The sequence below is a fragment of the Scleropages formosus genome, chromosome 9 (genome assembly GCF_900964775.1).
Source record: "Scleropages formosus chromosome 9, fSclFor1.1, whole genome shotgun sequence".
Lineage (NCBI taxonomy): Eukaryota > Metazoa > Chordata > Actinopteri > Osteoglossiformes > Osteoglossidae > Scleropages > Scleropages formosus.
Window position 1 is genome coordinate 31,566,237 of NC_041814.1, and position 5,347 is coordinate 31,571,583.

The 5,347-nt window shown below is 44.4% G+C and overlaps 1 long non-coding RNA gene across 1 annotated transcript; it reads left to right on the forward strand.

Moving 5' to 3' along the window:
• Positions 1 to 636: 636 nt before the first annotated feature.
• Positions 637 to 4,117, forward strand: LOC108922766 (uncharacterized). Its single transcript, XR_001965159.2, has 2 exons — positions 637 to 814; positions 3,169 to 4,117. It is a non-coding gene; the product is annotated as an uncharacterized LOC108922766 (long non-coding RNA).
• Positions 4,118 to 5,347: the final 1,230 nt, after the last annotated feature.

A 5,347-nucleotide genomic window follows, 5' to 3' on the forward strand; every position in this document is an offset into this window, starting at 1 on the left:
GTATTTAAGATGAGGTTGAACAGGACCACATCTTTGGCAAATAGAACTGATGCAATTCAAAAGCCCAATTCCTGATACTGGCACTTGACCCACAATAGTGAAGTTTGTAGGTGTCATAAGAGGGTTATGCACTTTATTTTAGGACTTGTAACAAAGAGTCTTTAACGCCGAATATGTGCATTCGGTGGCACGGTAGGTTACACTGGTGTCTCGCAGTGCCTTGGCTGGGCGTTCACATATGGATCTGAATGCAGCTCAGTGTGTGGGGAGTTTCCATGTTTCCTTAGCTTTTTTCTAGGTTCTCTGACTTCCTCCACAGTCCAAAGACGGGTGTTTCATGTGAACTGGGCAATTTCAATTGTTCGTACCATGCGTTAAAAAGTACGCATGTACACACACACACACACACACTTGTCCCATACGGGGTCACGGGGAACCAGAGCCTACCCGGGAACACAGGGGCGTAAGGCCAGAGAGGGAGGGAACACACCCAGGACAGGACGCCAGTCCTTCGCAAGGCACCCCAAGCGGGACTTGAACCCCAGACCCACCGGACAGCAGGACTGAGGTCCAACCCACCGCACCACCGCACCCCCGCGTTAAAAAGTATCCGCCCTCTAAAACAAGGAAACTGATGAAAGAAAACTTTGAGGGGAGGAGAGACCAGTTTTGTGCCTGAGCCAAAAGCTCCTGCCAGAAGCTAGAGAAGGTAGTGTTGAGCGGGCGCTGGAAAGCTTGACATAGTATCTGCTGGTTCGAGAGTTTATTCTGCACAGGGACCACAGAGAACTTACCTGGGTTAATTCAACGAAAGGTAAGAATTCTCACCTGGCGGTATCTGGCCCATTTAGGACAGAACAGAGAAACTTAATTGCAGGTTTCTTGTCATGTTTGGGTAAAAACACACTCACTGTTTCTGGAAGCATGTGTATTTGCTGTTGTCATGTGTGCCATGAGCGGTAATGAAAGTAATCATCAGAGGTCTGGGTCCAAATAATCTGGAAGAACGCGATGCAGCTGTTCTCAAAAATACAACTGCAGAAGAAGCTATAAAAGGCAAACAAGAAGCCCGTGCAGTTGCGGGTCCTTCATCAGCTATCTACCGCTTTTATCGCCATTCTCTAGCTGTCCTTATCCTTGTCCACTTGTCGGTTTCTGAACATCTTGTCACAATGTGTTTCTGTTCCAGTCCTGAGTTTCTGTGCTTTTCCACTGCGTTCCTGTCCCAGTCCTGTTTAAGCCATCTTTCAGCACACTGCTGCCATTCCAGTCACAGTCCTTATAGAAAATGCTTTGTGCTTCACTTTGCTCCATGGTTCTCCTATCATACCTGCACTTCACTTCAGAATTTACTCAGGGCACTTGAATTTTTACTCTGCACATGAGTTTAACACATTTCTGAACCGCTTGTCCCATTCTGGGTCACGGGGAGCCAGAGCCTAATCTGATAACACAGGGCGTAAGGCTGGAGGGGGAGGGGACACACCCAGGATAGGACGCCAGTCTGTCACAAGGCACCCCAAGCGGGACTCGAACCCCAGATCCACCGGAGAGCAGGACCCGGTCCAACTCACTGCGTCACTGTGCCACTGTGCCACTGCGCCACTGCACCCCCCCGTGAGTTTAACAGTACTCCTCCATTTAGGGACCTTACAGTGACACACATCTCTGCGACCTCCGAATGTGACAGCTGTACTGTGGTGTTTACTCTTGGTTCTCCCACGGTACATGGAAAGTTTCTGCTGTTCCAAACTGCTTCCTTGGAATAATACTCAGTGCTTCCTCACTGAGAGAGGAAATCTGTTTGAGCTGATTACACAGTGGTTCATGGGAAGTGTCTTTCGTTGCTTTTGGATACCGTTCTGAGTTTGTCGTGTGCTGCTGTGATAACAACATGAGTGTATCCGGACAGGAAAGTGAATCAAGCACTAATATGATCAAGGAGAAACACAGAGGAAAGGGAGCAGAAGGGGGGTATAAGAGAGCAGTATAGGAGAGGGTAAAACAATGCAGACAAACAATAATAGAAAATATCAAAAGTAGTGAGATGACGTGAGTGAGACACAAAAGCAGTATGAGTGAAATTTAGCAACTGCACATTATCAGGAGGACACAGGAATGAGAAACGAATTTAATAATAAATTATTTAGATTGAATTTATGCCATAAATTGTTTTTGGGGAGTCAGTAGAGAGCAGCTGGTAGTGTAGTGGTCGAATTGGCTGCCTTTGGCCCCAAATTTAGCAGATCGAAATTCCCTCATCCAGGTGTAGTACTGTTGAGCACAGTACTTGCCTTAAAGTGCTCAAATGATGTCACTTAGTACACAACACAGGCTACAGAAGAAGCACTAGAAAAGAATCAACCTTAGTAACACTGAAATCATTACAAGGAAAGAAAGGTTTTACAGGGCAAAAAAACAGCTTTTTTTCTCCTCTATCGCAAACTTTATGAAATAAATGCCACGCCCACACCTCCGAGCCGACGGGGGCATAAAAAGCTGCGTCAGACCAGCAGCTGACGCAGAACCTCGTTCAGCCTTGTTGTTTGCGACCTCCTAGTTCTTCTAATTCCTGTTCCCTAACGCCTTCCCCGATCCCCTCCCTTATTCCCACGATCCTGTACCTCTTTATGATCATCGACCCCTTGCCTGTGTACCGACCTCGCCTTTTGGATTCTCCCTGTAACGACGTTTGTACCTCGAAGACCAATCGCCTGTTCTTTGACCACCTCTCTTGGATTTCCCCGAATACACCACGTTTAGCGCTCTGCGCTTGGGTCCGCCGTTTCCTTCTGGAACCAGACATGACAATAAAATATTAATAAAACATTTATTATTAAGAAACACACCAAACATCAAGCACAGTGAAGGACCAAAAAGTCGATTCCAAGAAAATAAAATCCGTACTCAAAGACAACACACAAAAAACCATATGAAGAATGAAATGTTCATGAATCCATAGTCGCATTAAAATGACTGACTCTGACAGGTAAAAACCAGGATCTTATTAAACAAAAGTTACTAAAACAGCATCATAGGTTGTTTCATGGTTCTGCCTCTTGAGCCCCACCTCACCAACATCTCCGTAGAACAGAAGCAGACTGTAGCAATAACACTGGTAATATGTATGAAGCACACATATGGTTTTTCTTCTGTTGATTTGCGCAGGTCTTGGCTTCAACAAAGTGACCATGGGAGGTGCAGAAAGCTCTAACACACACGTTGCCAACGCGACTGGAAAACGCATCCGCATTTACTACAGTGTGGAGAAGATGAGGATGGAAGAGATGGTGGTCACAATTGGTGCTGGTTTGGAAGGTTCAAAAGAAGGTGTGACAGGGAACGTCTCCGCTGGGACAGAGATGCGTTTCAAAAAGGACTCCAGGATCCGCTACATTCGCATCCCGATCGGCGACTTCACCAAGATCGCGGGAGAAGGGGAGCTCTATGCCTCTGTGTTCGTGGAGTGCAACACCTTCCCAGAAAAGTGTTTGGAAAACATCTGTCTCAACTTCCATGTCCCCAGTGATCGATCCTTCATCGTGACTCCGAACGAGGGTATCCGCTTCCAAAAATACGGTGCGAGCATTTGGGAGGATGAGTATGGGAACAAATACCGATGAAAAAAATGTCATTGCATACAAATATGAAATGTGAGAAATTATTTACAAACTAAAACATGTGATTACACAGAATTAAAAAAAAAAAAAATCTTTACTTCCTGTAGTTGAACACAATATGTGCAGTTTTTCATTTTAATCTCCCTGTTGGATACAAAATCTTGATGCTTCCTTACAGGTTCAGAGCAAAATATTATGCTTTTTGGAATTTTCTTAATTATGTGTAAGCAGACATTGGGCCTGAATGTTAACTGGAAAAAATTATGATTATTTCTGATAACCAGTCATATGTTAAAAACCATTTTGATCAACAAAGTTTATGTTGTACGTTGTTGGCCAGTCAAAAGTCTCCCTGAATATTACATGTATCTGAACACTGTTCTCCCCATTTGGCATCTTTGTACTGTTCATGAACCCGTCTGTTCATATGTTCAGTTCAGCCTGCAGGGCTCTTGAGACAATAAAGAAAACTTTCCAGTTAGGTTGTATTGCGCTGATCTGAGGACATTCTTGCTTTACGATTTGAAATATTCATTCGGTCGTTTTCACCAGGAAGCATACAGTATAAGGCAGGATCCACCCTGGACAGGATGCCTGATGTTACACTGCTCTCACACACACACACACACACACACACACACACACACACACACACACACACACACACACACAAAGGCTAAGGAGAAGTCTGATTCACCATTTCACCTAAAACATAGCCTTGGAAAGTGACTGGACATATGAGGAAAACACACAAACTTCCAAGAGACATTTGAAGCCTGACGTCAGGAGATATGAGGAACCTGAGAAACCCACTGGACCACGGTGCCAACATATCTTTTTCTTGTGCGTTTTGCCCTTATCCTGGTGAACTTGCGCTGGTGAAAGGTCGAGCAGAACAAGTATGCAGCAAGTGTCCACCTCCTCCTGTGGGATCTCCAAGGGTTCCCAGGTAAGACTAGAGACACAAACTTTCAGCTTTCCCCCCAACCTAAGAGGGAGAGAACTCCTTCTTTCAGACTGGGAACCAAACCCCACAGATGTGTCACTGGTCTTCATCCCCCGTGCATCGCACACACTGAGAGCTGCTCTAGCACAGGCTGGAGATCACGGTCTGATGAGGTTGAAGAGGAGCACATCTTCTGCAAATAGAAGTGATGCAGTCCGAAAGCCCAAGTCCTCATACTGGCACTTGACCCACAATATTGCAGTTTGTAGGTGTCATAAGAGGTTTATGAACTGCAGCCTGACTGTAATTATCAGGCTTCCCAATTTACTAAAACAGCTTGTCTGTTGGTAACTAATGCTTAAAGTTACATTTTACCCTCAGTTACAGTAAATATTGGATTTAACCCAAAGTGCAATAAATCAAAATTACACCTCCTAAGATGAGCGAGAGCTAGCAGGTTCTAAAAAAAACAGATATTCTCCAGGACAACGATAGAATGGTTCACCTTACAAGTTTTCAATTGCCTTCGCCCTGTCTTCTCCTATAACTTTGCCTGTCCTGTAGTCCCTGTTACTCCACTAAATGTCTGTGATCATTTTTTCTCAGAACTGCTGAATCGCTCTCCACAGTTAAAAAAAAAGTCTTAAAACTCACCTCTTCCAGACTCATTTCACTCATGATATATTAAGTTCATGTAATGTGAAAATGTAATGTTACTCAGGTAACTTTATCCAAATGTTGATGATTCCTTCTGAACTTTTTAATATCTATATATATCAAA